The sequence below is a fragment of the Somniosus microcephalus genome, chromosome 22, assembly GCF_052327205.1.
Source record: "Somniosus microcephalus isolate GS21.2 chromosome 22, FLI_Smic_1.0, whole genome shotgun sequence".
Lineage (NCBI taxonomy): Eukaryota > Metazoa > Chordata > Chondrichthyes > Squaliformes > Somniosidae > Somniosus > Somniosus microcephalus.
Genome location: NC_141008.1, coordinates 25,685,754 through 25,707,882, shown reverse-complemented (window position 1 = coordinate 25,707,882; position 22,129 = coordinate 25,685,754). Strand labels below are relative to the sequence as shown.

The following is a 22,129-nucleotide window of genomic DNA, read 5'->3' as shown; positions in this document are numbered from 1 at the left end:
CTGGTGTGAGAATGAAAAGTGTTATGCTGGTGCTGAGGTGCATTGTTGGGGCAGTGTAAAGGAAGCTTTATTCTGCATACTGACCTGGGAGTGCTTGATGCTGACAACGTTTCCCACATTACAACAGCGATTACACTCAAAGGTACTTCATTGGCGCTTTGGGATGTCCCGAGGTTGTGAAAGGCGCTATATAAATGCAAATTCTTTCTTTTTCTTTAACGGGGCCTGGACTTTCCGATCCCATGGGATTCCTGGTGTCTCACTGGCCGGGGTGGGATTAGCACCTGCTACCCCAGTGATTCTGGCCCTGGCGTATCTTCTGGGGGTCCCGGCTCACTGACATGTCGTTGGTGGGCTCCCGCAAGTATCTGCACTTCTGACAGGTGGTCCAGCTGAGGTGGGGGTGGAAGGAAAATAGCTGCTGTTTCTGCCACGCACGTCGTGTGACTGGGGGCCCCCAGCTGAAGATAACAAATATTTTTTAAAGTTTCTTCTGAATCTCCTGCCTAGCAGATCGATTGACCCCACCAAACAAGACGACCATTTCATTCTTCAAATCCCCCTCCACCACCTTTGCGATGCTGGATGCCAGGAACGCACCAGCTTCCATAGTGCCCAGTGTTGCTGTGCTGTTAATAACGGGAGAGACTTCAGGTGAGCAGCTCCCTGGCCCACCTCCCTCCCCGGCACCATGCTGCTGCCCACGTCTGGTGCACTGGTGAGGAAAATCCAGGCTTGGCTCTCCAAAATGGGCTAGTCTTTTATTCCCCATCACAAACTCCCCTCACCCGAATAAGCACATAAGAAAATCCCACAAAATAAAAAAAAGTCTGAGGCCCCCTCATTTCAGGAACAGATCTGCCCACCAACTGTGCTTGCGATTGATAGCCAGGCATGTGTTCCTTGTAGTCAAACAGTACAGACTGTGGAAGCATAGGCTGGCCATACTTAAAACACCTTGAGATCTGATTCGATGGGAATTGAAATTCTTTGCAAGTCTCCATCCGTAGGAAAAGCACGTAATGCTTCTCCCCAGCAGGGTAATGGAATCTGACACTGTAAATTGGTACCGAAAATATATTTAGCGTTTGAGAAAAAAGTTTTTCATGCCGTGGCCTCTTTCACTCCTTTTGAAAGCTGCGCCTCCTGCCAGGCAGACATGGAGTCCAAGTACAATCAGAGATTATCGAACCTGTGCTTTTATGTTTTAACAAGATTTATGGAGTGGAAAAAACAATCATCCCTAAAGCCACTGCCTGCTACTTACATCTGCTCGCATGGTAATTTCTCCAACACCACCTCTCTCTGAAATTTGCTGGCCTTTTTTTTCAGGGATGTGTTCTGGTTCATCCAGCCCAATTTTAAGGTCCAAAATTTGGTCTATTCTCAGTCAGCTGATGCCAGTTGGGGCAACAGTGGATTCTACAATTGGTTAGAGTAGCCCTAGGCAGGGGAAATGAGGAGTCAAACAGGATTCCTGTTCCTTATCCATAGACCTTACTCCCACTGACCTCACTCCCACTGGCCTCACTCCCACCGAGCTCAATCCCACTGACCTCACTCCCACTGAAAGTCTGAGCTCACTCCCACTGACCTCACGCCCACTGACCTCACTCCCACTGACCTCACTCCCACTGACCTCACTCCCACTGACCTCACTCTCTCTGACAGCCCAGACCTCACTCCCACCGAGCTCACTCCCACTGACAGTCCGAGCTCACTCCCACTGACCTCACTCTTACTGACCTCACTCCCACTGACAGTCTGAGCTCACTCCCACTGACCTCACTCTCTCTGACAGCCCAGACCTCACTCCCACTGACCTCACTCCACTGACAGTCCGAGCTCACTCCCACTGACAGTCCGACCTCACTCCCACTGACAGTCTGAGCTCACTCCCACTGACCTCACTCTCTCTGACAGCCCAGACCTCACTCCCACTGACCTCACTCCCACTGACAGTCTGATCTCACTCCCACTGACCTCAATCGCACCGAGCTCACTCCCACTGACAGTCCGATCTCACTCCCACTGACCTCACTCCCACTGACAGTCCAATCTCACTCCCACTGACCTCACTCCCACTGACAGTCCGAGCTCACTCCCACTGACCTCACTCTTACTGACCTCACTCCCACTGACAGTCCGAGCTCACTCCCACTGACCTCACTCTCACTGACCTCACTTCCACTGACAGTCCGAGCTCACTCCCACTGACCTCACTCCCACTGACAGTCCGAGCTCACTCCCACTGACCTCACTCCCACTGACCTCACTCCCACTGACAGTCCGACCTCACTCCCACCGACCTCACTCCCACTGACCTCACTCCCACTGACCTCACTCCCACTGACAGTCCGACCTCACTCCCACCGACCTCACTCTCACCGACCTCACTCTCTCTGACAGTCCGATCTCACTCCCACTGACCTCACTCCCACTGACAGTCCGAGCTCACTCCCACTGACCTCACTCCCACTGACCTCACTCCCACCGACCTCACTCTCTCTGACAGCCCAGACCTCACTCCCACTGAGCTCACTCCCACTGACAGTCCGAGCTCACTCCCACTGACCTCACTCTTACTGACCTCACTCCCACTGACAGTCCGATCTCACTCCCACTGACCTCACTCTCACTGACCTCACTCCCACTGACCTCACTCCCACTGACAGTCCGAGCTCACTCCCACTGACCTCACTCCCACTGACCTCACTCCCACTGACCTCACTCCCACTGACAGTCCAACCCCACTCCCACTGTCATTCTGACCTCACTCCCACCGAGCTCACTCCCACTGACAGTCCGACCTCACTCCCACTGAGCTCACTCCCACCGAGTTCCCTCCCACTGTCATTCTGACCTCACTCCCACTGACAGCCCAGACCTGACCTCTGTTAGCATTTCCTGGCGTTGAAAGTGTGAGCAGGAGTCCATTATGCTGAGGGGTTCGCTCCACCAGTATAAATGGGTTAATAAGCGGAATCTTTGATGTCTGTTGCCCACTTGTGCCTGGCCTGGTTCTAAAGTTCCCTATACATTTAATCATAGAGCTTCCATGTTCCTGTCTGTAAAATAAGTGCTGGGAAACATCAAAGATGCATTATTACAGGTTGTTCCTGATTAAATGGCACCCACCCTTTTGACCTGGGTTTATTTTTATGAATATATATTTTTTTCCTTAAGTGCTAATTTCACAGTACTGAAGGGTTTTGGAAGTTGTGGCCCACAATGTAATGACTCATCACTCAACTGCTGCCTTGCAACCAAAATCAACACGAGCAAAAGTTCCAACTCCTACTGCAACTGACTGGCGGTCAGGAGAAGGTTGATCTCTAGTCCATTAACTCCAGGGTAAATAAAGAGGATCATCCAATTAACACAGCAAGCTCCGGCAGTACTTGCGTGTTTGAGGGACCTTTGTTCGCCTTCCAGGGTTTGATAAAGTCAGTAAGAAGGAGCTTTAAAGTGTTTGAGAAATCTCCGTGTGCCTTGTGTTACAGCAGCAACACCCCAGAGTTGATAGGACCCTAACCTGAAGCTTATGTACTGAAACTGTACAGAGCTGTCAGCCTGGAAAATCTGAAAATTGGCTCATTGCACTGCCAATCAAAACTGCTACTTCAAATCAGAAGCCTCCCCTTCATGGCAACTACATGGCCTGTTCAGCTAAGACACCTGCTGTGCTCAGTGAAGGGAAGCCATTGTAATGTTACAGGTGCAAGTGTTACTAACATGTACTGACAAACCCCAAAACAGCATAACAACAGTGACTGAACTTCAAAATGATTTACTGACTGTGACGTGGTTTGGGATGCCCTGAGGACAGGAAAGGTGCCATATAAATGCAAGTTCAATCTTTCTCTCCCTCTCCTTCTCTCTCTCTCTCTCTCTCTTTTTCTTACTCTCTCTTTTTTGATTTCATTCTTTCATCCTTTTTCTCCCAAACTGGTATGGTAAGTGAGGAATTTAATTCTGTCCACTACTTCATCTGGGCCCAGCTAATGGGCCGAACCAACATTCCCAGATAGCATGTGTGTAGTTGGGAGTTAATCTCTTCTGGACTGAATTTAAATAATAGCAATATTTTAATATAAATTAACCCAAAACTGATCTGAGGCCAAATAGGCAAAAATCTCAAAATGTGACAATGGATGTTGCTGCAGGGATAGAGGTTTGTAGGCCTCGGTTATTCCAATTTACCCCACTCCTCTCCTGAAGTCTTGCTGGCAGCCCTCAGACTCCTCACCAAAGTGGCCAGCCTTCACTTGTGAACACAAAGAGTAATCATTAACAGGTAATTCAACCATGGGGGAAACCACAACCGATTGCTGATCTTGACTTCAACCAACATCCACCCGTCCACTTTTCAGCAGAAATCAGAATGGCAACCCGTCCCGAGGCCAGAGGCACTGAGGCTGAATGTAGCTCCTCCCTGTACTGCTGACTTGGTACAGAACTGGGACTTCCTGAAACCTGTGGCTGAGTGACATTTACCCACCAGGTCATCAGGGAGTTGGATCTATGATTGTTTTAAATGATGCCCATTTGGGCCTGAGAAGAGTTGGATGATAAAATATCCGTGCGTGTGTGTGTGTATATAAAGAAAAGGTAACAAAACGAGGCATGTAGCAGAATCTTTGAGACTGCTGAGTTGGTGGTTTCTGGTCTCCGTGTGACACCTGTAACATACAGCACTGCACTTTTTCAAATGAGTCCTTATTCTGTCAACTAAATCACATTAGAATGCTTTGTTCGGCGTCACCTAAAGTGGAGAATCCTTCAAATTGTTCGTGTTAAGGATATTTAAATATAGGCCTGTTTGTGGTGGAGCATGAAGCTCAAAAACACAACAGTGACAGCAGTACAATGGAAACAGAGACTGATGTACAGTTTGTAGTGTGAATCTGTACTGAGATTATGGCCCAATATTTACAGGGAGGCGGGGCTGAGGACATCTGGACAGCTGTCCTGCTGAAATTAAAAGCAGGATAGACTTTACATAATTTTACGTCAGGTTTTCCACCCGACAACCAGGCAGAGAGCAGAGAGCATAGAGGGAGGTAGAGAGAGATCTCAAGTGCTGGGGTGGGGGGGGGCGGTGGGGGGCGAGTGGGGGTGGGGTGGTCATGGGGAAGAGATCATGGTCAGGGGAATCTCATGATGGGGGGTGTGATGAAATATGTCATTCATCAGACTCTGTATTTAACTACACATATTGTATTGCCTGCTCCTGTGTTTGTATTGCCTGCTCCTGTGTTTTCACCTTGTATTGTATATAGTGCACCGCCCCCTTTCTCCCCATTGGGTGTGTCGGCTCCGCCCATACCTGGCCCTACTTAAGACAAGCCCAGGCTTGTCTTGCAGCAGAACAGCAGCATGCTAGGTGAAGCTAGGTGAAGACACAGGCATCTTTCTTTGCTAATAAAAGCCTTGTTTTATTCAGTTAACTTTGAGTCTTGAAGTTATTGAGGCGCATCAATTTTATTAGCAAACTTTTAACGATGGATCAACTTTTGAAACCGGAACGCTTGGATTTGGACCCGCATGCTTCGGATGCATCGGCACGGTTCGGACACTGGTTCCAGTGCTTGGAATTTTTTATGGCCAACTCCGAAGCCGTCACAGCCTCTAAAGCCACCGGAGATGTGAAACTCGGGATCCTGCAGAATCAGGTAAGCCACCGGGTTTTTCCACTCATCCAAGACGCCGCCACCTACCTGGATGCCTGCAACATTCTAAAGGCCCACTATCAGCGGCCTACCAACGAGGTGTACGCCAGGCACCTGCTTGCTACCTGCACACAGCGACCCGGAGAGTCGCTAGAGGACTTTCTAGTCACCCTAAAAGTGCTTGGCAAAGACTGCAAATGCAAAGACGTGAAAGCCACGGTATACGCAGACGAGCTTATTCGGGATGCCTTTATCGCAGGCCTTAGCTCTAATTACATCCGGCAGAGACTGCTAGAGAAAACAGGCCTAGATCTGACACAGGCTGTGGAAACAGCGCGATCGCTGGATGTGGCTCAGAAGAACTCTGACTCCTACGCATCAGGCCGCGCGGCCCACGCCGCCTCCGCTTCCCCGCCCGGTAGCCCAACACCTCGGGGCCCTGCTCTCCCCCCAGAAGCCCTACGACCGCCGCGACGCATCGGGGCCCCAAATGCTACTTCTGCGGGCAGCCGAAGCACACCAGGAACCTGTGCCTGGCGAAAGGCACCACCTGCTGTAAGTGCGGTAAGAAGGGGCACTTTGGGAAGGTGTGCAGAGGGAACCCCGCAGGCAAAACCGCCACCGCGGCGTGAGCGCCGTGGGAGCGGCCATCTTGGACGCCATCTTGTCCGCCATCTCGCGAGCAGACATCGTGGACGCCATCTTACCCGGCCTCGTGTGGCCCACCATCTTGTCCCGATCAGGGCCCTACAGTGGCGTCGATCACAGTGGACCAGTCCAGACCGCACCCACTATCCAAATCGATGGTGGACATCGAGGTAAACGGGTGCAAGGTTAAATGTATAATTGACATCGGGAGCACGGAGAGCTTCATTCACCCTGATCTGGTACAACGACTCTCTCTAACTATAGTCCCTACTCAGGGCACGATCTCTATGGCCGACAAAACCCAGATATTGACTATTGCGGGTTACTGCGCGGTACGATTGTCCGTTAAAGGCACTGTATATAATAATTTTAAACTGTTAATTATGAAGGATTTATGTGTGAGCGTGATCTTGGGCCTGGATTTTCAGTGCCACCACCAAAGCATCACGCTCAATTTCGGTGGGACCCAGCCGCCCCTCACAGTGTGCGGCCTGGCTACCCTGAAGGTAAAGCTGCCTTTGCTATTCGCGAACCTTACCCCTAACAGCCGGCCAATAGCGACCAAAAGCAGGAGGTACAGCTGGGAGGACAGGCGGTTTATCGCGACCGAGGTAGACAGGCTCCTGAGGGAGCGCATTATTGAACGCAGCAACAGCCCGTGGCGCGCCCAAGTGGTGGTGGTGAGGGGTAGCGAGAAGAAGCGGATGGTGATTGACTATAGTCAAACAGTCAACATCTATACCCAACTAGACGCCTACCCGCTACCCCGCATATCCGAGATGGTGAACCAAATTGCCCAATACCGGGTGTTCTCCACCATCGACCTCAAGTCAGCGTACCACCAGCTCCCTATCAGACCAGAGGACCGTTCGTACACCACCTTCGAGGCAAACGGACGCCTCTACCAGTTCCTCAGTGTCCCCTTTGGGGTGACGAATGGGGTCTCGGTCTTTCAGAGGGAGATGGGCCGCATGGTTGATGACCACCACTTGCAGGCAACCTTCCCCTATCTCGACAACGTCACCATCTGCGGCCACAACCAACAGGACCACGACTCAAACCTCGCGAGGTTTCTGAAAACCGCACAAAAACTCAACCTCACTTACAACGAGGACAAGTGCGTTTTCAACACCACGCGCCTCTGCATACTAGGCAGCGTGGTGGAGAATGGGGAAATCGGACCAGACCCCGACTGATTGCGCCCCCTACGGGAGCTGCCCCTGCCCAACACACCCAAAGCCCTGAAAAGGTGCCTGGGGTTATTCTCGTATTATGCCCAATGGGTCCCTAACTACTCCGATAAAGCCCGCCCCCTCTTGAAAGCATCCTCTTTCCCGCTCTCTGCTGAGGCCCATGCTGCCTTCAAAAGCATTAAGCAGGATATTGAGCGGGCCACGCTACAGGCAGTGGATGAGAACACTCCCTTTCAGGTGAAAAGTGATGCGTCTGACTTTGCCTTGGCGGCCACCCTCAACCAGGCGGGGCGGCCCATAGCTTTCTTCTCGAGGACCCTCCAGGGGCCTGAGATCAGACACTCCTCCGTGGAAAAGGAGGCCCAAGCCATCGTGGAGGCAGTGCGCCACTGGCGGCACTACCTAGCCGGCAAACGCTTCACCCTACTTACCGACTAGCAGTCGGTAGCGTTTATGTTCAATAACAAACAGAGGGGGAAGATTAAAAATGATAAGATTCTTAGGTGGCGGATCGAGCTCTCCACCTTTGAGTACGACATCATATACCGGCCGGGGGCCCTTAACGAATCCCCCGATGCCCTCTCACGAGGGATGTGTGCCAACGCCACCGGGGATTGGCTACCGACCCTCCACAACGACCTCTGCCACACAGGGGTCACACGGCTGTTCCACTTCATAAAGTCCCGCAACTTACCCTACTCTGACCAGGAACTGCCGCACTTGCGCTGAGTGCAAGCCTCGGTTCTACCGCCCTGATAGAGCCCACCTAATCAAAGCTACACGGCCCTTTGAGCGGCTTAGCTTAGATTTCAAGGGCCCCCTCCCGTCCGTCGACCGCAATGTTTACTTCCTGAACATTGTGGATGAATACTCTCGTTTCCCATTCGCCTTCCCCTGCCCAGACATGACCAGCGCCACAGTCATTAAATGCCTCAACAGCCTGTTCTGCCTGTTCGGTATGCCAAGCTATATCCACACGGATAGGGGGGCGTCCTTCATGAGTGAAGAGCTACGCCAGTACATGCTGTCCAAGGGGATTGCCACGAGCCGTACCACCAGCTACAACCCCCGGGGTAACGGTCAGGTGGAGCGAGAGAACGGGACAGTATGGAGGGCAGTCACTCTAACTCTAAGGACCAAGGGCCTCCCTATCTCCCGCTGGCAGGAAGTCCTCCCAGATGTGCTCCACTCAATACGGTCACTATTGTGTACCGCCACTAATGCCACGCCTGATGAGCTAATGTTTGTGTTTCCCCGGAAATCCACCTCAGGCGTATCCATACCGTCATGGCTCTCCACCCCAGGTCCGATACTTTTGCGGAAGCATGTGAGGGGCCACAAGACGGACCCTCTCGTGGAGCCAGTGCACCTGCTCCACACCAACCCACAATATGCGTATGTCCGGCACGCCGACGGATGGGAGGACACTGTGTCCATAAAAGACCTCGCCCCAGCCGGTAACAACAGCAACAACGACAACGACTACAACAACAACGGCAACAACGACAACAACCACAACAACTACTACCCACCCACTCCACCCACTATTCTTTCATCACCCCCGGAAGAACACCAGCCAACGGTACCCCCACCACCTACTCCTTCAACAACCCCGGTGGTGCCCCCGGCAGAGACCCAGGAGGTCACCTGGGACACCCAGCCGGCACCCGCGGCACCGCAACCGTTACATCGGTCACAGTGGACTATCACACCCCCGGACAGACTAAACCTGTAGAAGGGGTGAATGTGATGAAATATGTCATTCATCAGACTCTGTATTTAACTACACATATTGTATTGCCTGCTCCTGTGTTTTCACCTTGTATTGTATATAGTGCACCGCCCCCTTTCTCCCCATTGGGTGTTTCGGCTCCGCCCATACCTGGCCCTACTTAAGCCCAGGCTTGTCTTGCAGCAGAACAGCAGCATGCTAGGTGAAGCTAGGTGAAGACACAGGCATCTTTCTTTGCTAATAAAAGCCTTGCTTTATTCAGTTAACTTTGAGTCTTGAAGTTATTGAGGCGCATCAGGGGGATCATGGTTGGGAGAGTATGGAGGTGGCAGGAGATGGTGGTTGGAGATCGCGGGGGTGGGGGAGATCGGGGGCGTTGTTGATCGGGGGCGGTCGGTGCATATTGGAGGGTTGGTGATCGCGGGAGGTCGGGGGCAATTCAAGGTGTCACAGATCGAGGGGGTAGGGGAAATCGGGTGGCCAGTGATTGCAGGGGTCAGGAGTCAGAGTTCACAGGGGTTCGGGGATATCAGAGGGGTCGGTGATCGCGGGGGTCAGTGATCGCGGGGTTATCAGAAGGGTCGGTGATCGCAGGGTTATCGGAGGGGTCGGAGATCATGGGGTTATCGGAGGGGTCGGTGATCGCGGGGTTATCAGAGGGGTCGGAGATCGCTGGGTTATCGGAGGGGTCGGTGGTCACGGGGTTATCAGAGGGGTCGGAGATCGCAGGGTTATCGGAGGGGTCGGTGATCGCGGGGTTATCGCAGGGGTCGGAGATCGCGGGGTTATCGGAGGGGTTATCGGAGGGGTCGGAGATTGCGGGGTTATCGGCGGGGTCGGAGATCTCTGGGTTATCGGAGATCGTGGGGTTATCGGAGGGGTTATTGGAGGGGTCGGTGGTCATGGGGTTATCGGAGGAGTCGGAGATCGCAGGGTTATCGGAGGGGTCGGTGATCGCGGGGTTATCAGAGGGGTCGGTGATCGCGGGATTATCGGAGGGGTCGGTGATTGCGGGGGTCGGAGATTGCGAGCATCGGAGATCGCGGGGTTATTGGAGGGGTCGGTGATCATAGGGGTCGGAGATTGCGGGGTTATCGGAGGGGTCGGTGATCACGGAGTTATCCCATGGTTCAGAGATTGTGGGGTCATCAGAGGGGTCGGTGATCGCGGGGTTATTGGAGGGGTCGGAGATCATGGGGTTATCGGAGGGGCCGGTGATCGCGGGGTTATCAGAGGGGTCGGAGATCGCTGGGTTATCGGAGGGGTCGGTGGTCACGGGGTTATCAGAGGGGTCGGAGATCGCAGGGTTATCGGAGGGGTCGGTGATCGCGGGGTTATCGCAGGGGTCGGAGATCGCGGGGTTATCGGAGGGGTTATCGGAGGGGTCGGAGATTGCGGGGTTATCGGAGGGGTCGGAGATCTCTGGGTTATCGGAGATCGTGGGGTTATCGGAGGGGTTATTGGAGGGGTCGGTGGTCATGGGGTTATCGGAGGAGTCGGTGATCGCGGGGTTATCGGAGGGGTCGGAGATCGCGGGGTTATCGGAGGGGTCGGTGATCGCGGGAATATCGGAGGGGTTGGAGATCGCGGGGTTATCAGAGGGGTTACCTGCGGGGTCGGAGATCGCATGGTTATCGGCGGGGTTTTCGGAGGGGTCGGAGATCGCAGTGTTATCGGAGAGGTCGGTGATCGTGGGGTTATCGGAGGGGTCGGAGATCGTGGGGATACCGGAGGGGTTGGAGATCGCGGGGTTATCGGAGGGGTCGGAGGTTGCGGGGTTTTCAGAGGGGTTGGTGATTGCGGGAATATCGGAGGGTCGGAGATCGCGGGGTTTTCGGAGGGGTCGGAGATCGCAGTGTTATCGGAGAGGTCGGTGATCATGGGGTTATCGGAGGGGTCGGAGATCGTGGGGATACCGGAGGGGTTGGAGATCGCGGGGTTATCGGAGGGGTCGGAGGTTGCGGGGTTTTCAGAGGGGTTGGTGATTGCGGGAATATCGGAGGGTCGGAGATCGCGGGGTTTTCGGAGGGGTCGGAGATCGCAGGGTTTTCAGAGGGGTCGGAGATCGTGGGGTTACCAGAGAGGTCGGAGATCGCGGGGTTATCGGAGGGGTCGGTGATCACGGGGTTATCGGAGGGGTCAGAGATCGCGGGGTTATCGGAAGGGTCGGTGATCGTAATGTTATCGGAGGGGTCGAAGATCGCGGGGTTATCGGAGGGGTCGGAGATCGCGGCGTTATCGGAGGGGTCGGTGATCGTGGGGTTATCGGAGGCGTCGGAGATTGCGGGGTTATCGGAGGGGTCGGAGATCACGGGGTTATCGGAGGGGTTGGAGATCGCGGGGTTATCAGAGGGGTCGGTGATCGCGGGATTATCGGAGGGGTCGGTGATTGCGGGGGTCGGAGATTGCGAGCATCGGAGATCGCGGGGTTATTGGAGGGGTCGGTGATCATGGGGGTCGGAGATTGCGGGGTTATCGGAGGGGTCGGTGATCGCAGGGTTATCGGAGGGGTCGGTGATCGCGGGGTTATCGGAGGGGTCGGAGATTGCAGGGTTATCGGAGGGGTCGGAGATCACGGGGTTATTGGAGTCAGTGATCGCGGGGGTCGGAGATCGCGGGGTTATCAGAGAGGTCGGTGATCGCGGGGTTATCGGAGTGGTCGGAGATCGTGGGGTTATCGGAGTGGTCGGTGATCACGGGGGACAGTGATCGCGGGGGTCGGTGATCGCGGGGTTATTGGAGGGGTCGGATATCACGGGGTTATCGGAGGGGTCGCTAATCGTGGGGGTCGGAGATCGCAGGGTTTTTGGAGGGGTCGGAGATCGCGGGGCTATCAGACGGGTCGGTGATCCTGGAGTTATCAGCGGGGTCGGAGATCATGGGGTTATCGGAGGGGTCGGTGATTGCGTGGGTCGGAGATCGCGGGGTTATCGGAGGGGTCGGAGATCGCGGGGTTATCGGAGGGGTCAGTGATCGCGGGGTTATCGGAGGGGTCGGAGATCGCGGGGTTATCGGAGGGGTCGGTGATCGTGGGGATATCGGGAAAAAATTATTTTAAAATGGAGACTAGCTGCCTCTTTAAAAGCTTTTACTAGCATATCCGCCTCCTGAGAGCGGATTGTTTGCTCGCCCCCGAACCACCTCCATTAAAACTGGAAGTGGGCGGGTTGGGGTCAGGTTTGACATTTAAAATGTTTTTACTTCTTACCCGGCCCAGACCCGCCCGTTCTTGGGGGTTAAGTGACTCGCTAAGTTTCAGGAATATTATTGGGTATCTGTGTTCTGTGCAAAGCGCTATACAGTCAATGAAGTACTTTTTGAACTATAGTCACTGATGTAATATAGGAAACAGGACAGCGAGGTCCCACAAACAGCAATGTGATAATGACTATATGTTTTGTTTTTTTAGTGGTTGAGGGATAAATATTGGCGAGGACACTGGGAGAATTCATCAGCTCTTCTTTGAAACACTGGCATGGGATCTTTTACATCCACCTGAAAGGGCAGATGGTTTAACGTCTCATCTAAAAGACAGATATAGCAAGGTTTGAGTAAGCAAAGGTGAGGCACTTCAACACAGAGGGTGGGAGGAGAGGCCTGGCGAGTCCAGTAACTCAGGCTGCTCTTCTGCACAATATGGTTTTGTTAATTGTAATAGCACTGGTGAAGGGCTAAGGCCCACAGTGCAGGACACCACCAAGGCTGGAAAGACTAAAGAGGAAAAATTCAGTTGGTTAGCGTCTCCAGTTAGCGTTGGCGCTAATGGGGCACTAATGCAGTAGCGCCAGGGTGAGGCGAATCCAGCCACGCACGCCAAATCCAGCGACGCACGCCAAATCCAGCCCCCCATAGCGCTGCCGCTATGAGTTACAGCCGGGGTCCTCAGCGCCAGGCAGATCGTGACGTCAGTGAGCATGCAACGCTCACTGGACGCCCGATCTGTAAAATTCATTTTCGCTCCCTGCCTTAGCGCCTCGCCCCGACAGCAACAGGGAGAGGAGGAGTCAAGCATAGAAACATAGAAAAATAGGAGCAAGAGTAGGCCATTCAACTCTTCTAGCCTGCTCCACCATTCAATATGATCATGGCTGATCCACTATCTCAATACCATATTCCCGCTCTCTCCCCATACCCCTTGATGCCTTTTTTGTCTAGAAATCTATCTATCTCTTTCTTAACTATCAGTGACTTGGCCTCCACAGCCTTCTGTGGTAGAGAATTCCACAGATTCACCACCCTCTGAGTGAAGACAGTTCTCCTCATCTCAGTCCTAAATGTCCTACCCCGTATCCTGAGACTGTGACCCCTCATTCTAGACCCCCCAGCCAGGGGAAACATCCTCCCTGCATCCAGTCTGTCTAGCCCTGTCAGAATTTTATACGTTGCAATGAGATCCCCTCCCATTCTACTAAACTCTAGTGAATACAGGCCTAGTCAACCCAATCTCTCCTCATACGACAGTCCTGCCATCCCAGGAATCAGTCTGGTGAACCTTCCCTACACTCCCTCTATGGCAAGTACATCCTTTCTTAGGTAAGGAGACCAAAACTGCACACAGTACTCCAGGTGGGGTCTCACCAAGGCCCTGTATAACTGTAGTAAGACATCCTTGCTCCTGCACTCAAATCCTCTTGCAATGAAGGCCTTCTTAACTGCTTGCTGCACTTGCATGTTTGCTTTCAGTGACTGGTGTACAAAGACACCCAGGTCCCTTTGTACATCAACATTTCCCAATCTATCACCATTTAAATAATACTCTGCCTTTCTGTTTTTCCTACCGAAGTGGATAACTTCACATTTATCCACATTATACTGCATCTGCCATGTATTTGCCCACTCAGTCAACTTGTCTAAATCGCCTTGAAGCCTCTTTGCATCCTCCTCACAACTCACAATCCCACCTAGTTTCATGTCGTCAGCAAACTTGGAAATATTACATTTGGTTCCCTCATCCAATATTATGAATAGCTGGGGCCCAAGCACTGATCCCTGCGGTATCCCACTAGTCACCGCCTGCCACCTCAAAAAAGACCCATTTATTCCTTCCATCTGTTTCCTGTCTGTTAACAAATTTTCAATCCATGCCAGTATATTACCCCCAATCCCATGTGCTTTAATTTTGCACACTAACTTCTTATGTGGGACTTTATCAAAGACCTCCTGAAAATCCAAATACACTACATCCACTGGTTCTCCCTTATCTATTCTACCAGTTACATCTTCAAAAAACTCCAGTAGGTTTGTCAAACACAATTTCCCTTTCATAAATCCATGTTGACTTTGTCTAATCCCGTTGATATTTTCTAAGTGTCCTGTTATCACATCCTTTATAATAGACTCTAGCATTTTCTCTACTATTAATGTTAAGCTAACCAGTCTGTGGTTCCCCGTTTTCTCTCTGACTCCTTTTTTAAATAGTGGAGTTACATTTGCCACCCTCCAATCTGCAGGAACCGTTCCATAATCTATAGAATTTTGGAAGATGACAAGCAATGCATCCATTATTTCCATGGCTACCTCTTTTAGTACTCTGGGATGCAGATTATCAGGCCCTGGGGATTTATCGGCTTTCAGTCCCATTAATTTCTCCAGCACTATGTTTTTACTGATATGAATTTCCTTTAGTTCCTCCTTCTCACTAGACCCTTGGTTCCTTAGCATTTCTGGGAAGTTATTTGTGTCCTCTTCCATGAAGACAGAACCAAAGTATTTGTTTAATTGCTCTGCCATTTCCTTGTTCCCCATTATAAATTCTCCCGTTTCTGACTGTAAGGGACCTACATTTGTCTTCACTAATCTTTTTCTTTTTACATACTTGTAGAAGCTTTTGCAATCCGCTTTCATGTTTCTTGCAAATTTACTCTCATTCTCTATTTTTCCCCTCTTAATCAATCTCTTGGTCCTTTTTTGTTGAACTCTAAACTGCTCCCAATCCTCAGGCTTGCTACTTTTTCTGGCAACTTTATATGACTCCTCTTTGGATCTAATACTATCCTTAATTTCTTTTGTTAGCCATGTTGGGCCACTTTTCCTTTTGTGTTTTTGTACCAGAAAGGAATGTATAACTGTTGCAATTCATGCATTCGTTCCTTAAATGTTATCCATTGCTTATCCACCGTCATGCCTTTTAATGAAGCTCCCCAATCTATCATAGCCAACTCACTCCTCATACCTTCGTAGTTTCCTTTGTTTAAATTTAGGGCCCTAGTTTCGGATTGGACTTCTTCACTTTCCATCTTAATGCAGAATTCTATCATGCTATGGTCACTCTTTCCTAAAGGACCCCGCACAACAAGATTATTAATTAACCCCTTCTCATTGCACAATACCCAATCTAGGATAGCCTGTTCCCTAGTTGGCTCCTCAACGTACTGGTCTAAAAAACCATCTCGTACAAACTCCAGGAATTCATCCTCCACAGTATTATTGCTCATTTGGTTTGGCCAGTCTATATGTAGATTAAAGTCACCCATGATTACTGTAGTACCCTTGTTACATGCATCTCTAATGTCCTGTTTGATGCCGTCCCCTACATTACCACTACTGTTTGGAGGCCTATAGACAACTCCCACCAATGTTTTCTGCCCCTTGGTGCTTCTTAGCTACACCCAGACTGATTCTACATCTTGATTTTCTGAGCCAATATCCTGTCTCACTATTGCTCTGATTTCATCCTTTACTAACAATGCCACCCCACTTCCTTTTCCTTTTTGCCTGTCCTTCCTAAATATCGAATATCCTTGGATATTCAGCTACCAGCCTTGGTCACCCTGCAGCCATGTCTCCGAAATTGCGATTATATCGGATCCGTTTACATCTATTTGTACTGTTAATTCATTTACCTTATTATGAATGCTTCGTACATTCAGCTACAATGCCTTTAGATTTGTCTTTTTAACATTTTTAGATATCTTAACAATTTTTTGTACTATGGTGCTATTTGTCTTACCATTCTTAGTGGACTCCTTTGTTTGTACGCTCTGTCCCTTCCTGACACAATCTGGTTATCCTTGCCCCAATCACTTTCCTGCATTGCTTCCTTGTCTTTTCTCTTTAGCATTCTAGATTTCTCTCCACCAGGACCCTAACCCCCCTTATTTAGCTTAAAGCCCTATCTACCTCCCTAGTTATTCAATTCGTTAGAACTCTGGTCCCAGCATGGTTCATTTGCAGTCCATCCCAATGGAACAGCTCTTTCTTTCCCCAGTACTGGTGCCAGTGCCCCACGATGTGCGGGTTAGGTTGATTGGCCATGATAAAAATTGGCCCTTAGTGTTAGGGGGGGATTAAATACATGGGGTTACGGGGATAGGGCTTGGGTGGGATGGCTGTCGGTGTAAGGACCGGGTGCTAGGGTTTGGATGATCAGCCATGATCTCGTTGAATGGCGGAGCAGGCTCGAAGGGCCGAATGGCCTACTTCTGCTCCTATTTTCTATGTTTCTATGTTTCTATGAATCAAGACCCACTTCTCCCACACCAATCTTAGAGCCACGCATTCATCTCCCTGATCCTATTGACCCTATGCCAATTTGCTTGTGGCTCGAGTAATAATCCAGAGATTGTGGTTCTACTTTTTAATTTAGTCCCTAGCTGCTCAAACTCGCTCAGCAGAACCTCTTTCTTTGTCCTACTTATGTCATTGGTACCTACGTGGACCACAACAACTGGATTCTACTCCTCCAGCTCAGAGGAGATGTCCTTTACCCTGGCACCAGGTAGGCAACATAGCCTTCGGGATACTGCTCCTGGCTGCAGAGAACAGTGTCTATCCCCCTAACTCTTATGTTCATTAATAAATAGACATTCTTATTATGAACACAGCTAGCTTTTGCTAGACACTTTATTCAGCCCATGTGGACTAGGTACAGTATCTGTAGAGGCATCCATCTTGACTGCTGCCTTGTGTGTAGCCTAGTGCCTCATGGGTAATGTAGTCTTAATATGCATACAGCTGGGTAGTGTAGTCTTATATATATATACAGCTCTACATAGCTCTACGGCTCCACCTAGTGTCCACTATAGAATGACATGTTATTGATCATTACATCCCCCTTTCTTTGAGGTTTAACAAAATCAATACCAATCAACTTTCAAGAAAACAATAAAGATAATATCAGTAACACTTTTGTTAGTGCTCTATAAACATAAACATTTTCAAAACAGTCAACACATTTTAAAAGCTTTACATTGTACTCAAAAATTAAGTCTATCAGGCTTTTTTACTTCACGTGTGGATCTTCTCAACACGGGTAAGTCTGATGTGTCTTCATGAGATTGTTCTGGCGGTGAATGACAAGATGCAGTTGCGGCATTGTCATCAATCTGGTCTTGAATAGTCTCTTGTGTTTTTAGGAGGGAACGGCGGTTCCTCCTGAGAATCTGTCCTTCCTCAGTTCTAACAGTGTATGACCTTGGTCCTACTTCCTCAAGAACTGTAGCTTTCCTGTTCCATGCATCTGGATCCTCAATCCTGACAACATCATCCCTTGTCAATGGTTTTAGAGTTTTGGATGACTTGTCATAGTATGATTTCTGTTTCAGCTTTAACAGTTGAAGTCTCTGTCTCAGTTCCTCACTTTGCTGTTCTTTTGCACAGCAGGGTAGCATGGTGCACAACTTGCGACCCATTAGTAGTTCAGCAGGTGAAGAACCACAGTCTAAAGGTGAGGCTCGGTAGCTCAGCAGGGCGAGATAAGGATCAGGCTTGCTTTCTGTCGCTTTCTTCAGTAGCTGCTTGAGAACTTGAACACCTTTCTCTGCCTTACCATTTGACTGAGCATACAAAGGACTGGATGTGATGTGCTGAAAGTCATAATGTGCTGCAAACTGTTGCCACTCCTTACAGTTGAAGCACGGACCATTGTCGCTAACGGCAATCCTGGGAATTCCATGTCTGGTGAAGATGGATTTCACATGCATTATGAAACTGCTTGCTGTGGTGCTTGAGAGCAGCGCCATCTCAGGATAGTTAGAATAGTAGTCAATCACTATTAGGTAGTCTTTACCATTTAAATGAAAAAGGTCCATACCAACCTTTTGCCATGGTGCTGTTGGTATGTCAGCTACTATCATTGGTTCCTTTGCTTGTTTGTTTTGGTGTTTCTGACATGTCTCACATTTACCTATCATGTTCTCAATGTCCTTATTTATGCCAGGCTAATAAACAGTGTCTCTTGCCCTCCTTTTGCATTTTTCAATTCCGAGGTGTCCCTCATGAATCCTTTTGAGCATGTCTTGACGTAGAGCCTGCGGAATGACTATTCTGTTCTGTTTTAGTGATAGTCCACTTGCGACACTCAATTCTGACCTTATGTGAAAATATTTTGGACAGGAACCTTTTGGCCAACCATGATGAATGTTCTCTATTACTGTTTGTAATACTGTATCTTTTACTGTTTCTTCTGCTATTTGCTTTGATTTTGTGTCTGACACGGGCAGCGCAGCAGTGACCATACTCACATGAACATCCACGTCTTCTCCAGTAGAGCTCACATGACTTATTGTGGGTGCTCGGGATAGTGCATCTGCTAACACTATGTATTTGCCTGGTGTGTAGATCAGTTCAAAGTCATATCTTTGCAGCTTCATCATGAGTCGTTGAATCCTTGGAGTCATCTCATTCAGGTTCTTTTTTATGATGGCAACCAGTGGGCTGTGGTCTGTCTCAACTGTGAAGGTGGGAAGTCCATATGTGTAGCCATGAAACTTTTCTAGTTCAACTACCAAGCCTAGACATTCCTTTTCAATCTGGGCGTATCGACACTCAGTATCAGTCATAGACCTGGAGGCATAGGCAACAGGCTTCCAATCTTCACCCTCTGCTTGTAGCAAGACCGCACCTAGGCCATCTTTTGATGCATCCGTTGATACTTTGATTCTTTTTGTTGGGTCAAAGAAGGTGAGTAAAGGTGTGGTTGTCAGCACTGTTTTGAGGTTTATCCACTCTTGCTCATGTCTTTCTGTCCATGCAAACTCATTTGTTTTATTTAGCAGGTCTCGCAGACAGGCTGTCTTGGCTGACAAGTTAGGAATGAACTTTCCAATGAAGTTTATCATCCCCATGATGCGTAGCACTCCTTTTTTGTCAGTGGGTCGGGGCATTTTGGGTATGGCGTTTACTTTTTCCAGATCTAGCTCTATTCCTTTACCAGATAGATTATCTCCTAGGAAAGTGACTTCCTGGATGCCAAACTGACACTTGGCTTTGTTGAGCTTCAGTCCATTCCGGCATATGCTCTGTAGCACTTTAGTCAGTCTCTCATTGTGTTCTTTCAGTGTGGAGCCTCAGATGATGATGTCATCAACATAGACCCGAACTCCTTCCAGACCTTCAATTATGTGTTCCATCACTCTATGAAAGATTTCAGATGCAGATATTATCCCGAAAGGCATTCTGAGGAAACAATACCTGCCAAATGGTGTGTTGAAGGTACAGTATTTGGTGCTCTCTTCATCCAGTTTTAGTTGCCAAAATCCTTGTGAGGCATCGAGCTTTGTAAAGTATCTGGCACCTGACATTTCACTGGTGATTTCTTCTCGCTTGGGAATCTGGTAGTGTTCACGTTTTATGTTTGCATTTAAGTCCTTTGGATCCATGCATATTCTTAGATCATTGTTCTTTTTCTTTACACATACCCTGGAGTTAACCCAGTCTGTTGGCTCTTCGACTTTCCTGATGACTCCTAGTGTGGTCATTCTGTCCAGTTCATTCTTGAGCCGGTCACGCAGGGGTGCTGGAACTCTTCGTGGAGCATGTACCACTGGCTGAGCATTCTCCTTTAACTGGATCTTGTAAGTGAATGGTAGAACTCCAAATCCTTTGAACACATCCTGGAAATTATTCACTACAGAATCCACCGAGTCATCTGGTCTGCTTATGGCACAGTTTATACGGTAGACTCTCTTGACCAGTTCTAAGACCTCACAAGCTTTGTCACCCAGTAGTGAATCAAGTCTTTCAGCCACAACAGAAAACATGAGATGATGCACTTTGTCTTTGACTGTCACTTTAAGTCTGCATACACCTAAGCTATCTATTTTCTGTCCATTATAGCCCTTCAGTAGTACTGACTTTTTCTGTATTTTGGGCTTTTCTTTCATATTGTTAATGTCACTCATACTGATTAAGTTTGCTTTTGCCCCAGTATCTAGTTTCAAGGTAACTAATGCTCCATTTACCTGCAGTGGGATCATCCATTTGTCCTCTTTTACTGCATTAACTTTATGTTCAGCATTGTCCATTTCTGAGGGCTGCACATTTTCTGTATCCTTTTTGATATTGTCACATGACACCATTCCTACAAAAAAGTCTCACTTAAATCAGTGTCCTCAATTACATTAACTCGTTGCCCTTTCTTAGTTTTTACTTTTGAAAAGCATTGTTTGGCAAAGTGATTCTTTCCATTACACTTTGTGCACATTTTTTCAAATGCTGGGCATTGTCTTAACTGGTGTTTGTAACCACAGCGTTTACAATTAAAAATTTCATCCTCCGATTGCTTTTCATTTCTGTTCTGCCCACGTTTGTTCCCCTTGTAGGACACAGCACTGACAGCAGCATTATCACTCATTACAATCGCATCATTATTGATTTCACTGAAAGTCTTCACGTGCTTTCGAGCTAGCTCGCTGGCTTGCCATATTTTCACTGCATTTTCCAAATTTAGTTCGGTTTCTCTCAACAGACGTTCCCTGACTTTTTTATCATGAATACCAAACACAATCTGGTCGCGAATCATGGATGCTTTGAGCTCAGAGAAATTACATGTCTGTGCTTTCAGTTTCAGATCAGTTATAAAGCTATCAAAAGTTTCATTTTGTTGCTGTGTCTGAGAACAGAAGATGTATCTTTCATAGGTCTCATTCTTTTTGGGAGAGCAATGTGCATCAAATTTTTTTAGCACATCTTCTAATATTTCTCTGTTCTCCTCTGGATTAAATACAAATGTATTAAATACCTCTATCGCCTGTGGGCCTGCAACTGTAAGCAGCAACGCTATCTTCCTTGCGTCTGGCTTCGTACCGAATCCGATGGCTGCAATTTAGAGTTTGAATTGTTGTTTAAGAGTCTGCCAATTGTAGTCGATATTTCCTGTGAGTTTCAAACGCTCTGGTGGCTTCAAATTCTCCATGTCGCTTTTCACAATTTTCAGCAGATCTTCACCATCCTGGTACCATCTTATATTCATTAATAAATAGATGTTCTTATTATGAACACAGCTAGCTTTTGCTAGACACTTTATTGAGCCCATGTGGACTAGGTACAGTATCTGTAGAGGCATCCATCTTGACTGCTGCCTTGTGGGTAGCCTAGTGCCCCATGGGTAATGTAGTCTTAATATACATACAGCTGGGTAGTGTAGTCTTATATATATACAGCTCTACATAGCTCTATGGCTCCACCTAGTGTCCACTATAGAATGACATGTTATTGATCATTACACTAACTATACTGTCGCATACTACAACCACTTTCCTTTTTACTACCCCCACTTGAACGGCTTACTGTACCACGGTGCCGTGGTCAGTTTATTCGTCCTCCCCGCAGTCCCCGCACTTGTCCACAAAGGTTGCAAGAACCTCGAATCTATTGGACAAGTGCAGGGACTGAGACTCCTGGAATACTACCTCCTGGATCCCCGTACCTGCCTCACTCGCAGTCACACCCTCCTGTCCCTGACCACGTGTTAATTGTAAAGTATTTAATCTAAGGGGTGTGGTTGCCTCCTGGAGCAAAAGGTCCAGGTAACTTCCTCCCTCCCTGATGTCTCACAATGTCTGCAGCTCGGACTCCAGCTCCTCAACTCGGAGCCAAAGTTCCTTGAGCCACAGACACTTAACGCAGATGTAGTCACCCTGGACAAAAATGTCCACAAGCTCTCA

General features: G+C 49.1%; 1 protein-coding gene across 1 annotated transcript in view; it reads left to right on the top strand.

Annotated features, from left to right (window-relative positions):
* The window catches only part of tmem132e (transmembrane protein 132E), a 1,606,823-nt gene that overhangs the window by 748,977 nt on the left and 835,717 nt on the right, over positions 1-22,129 (top strand). The window lies entirely within an intron of this gene.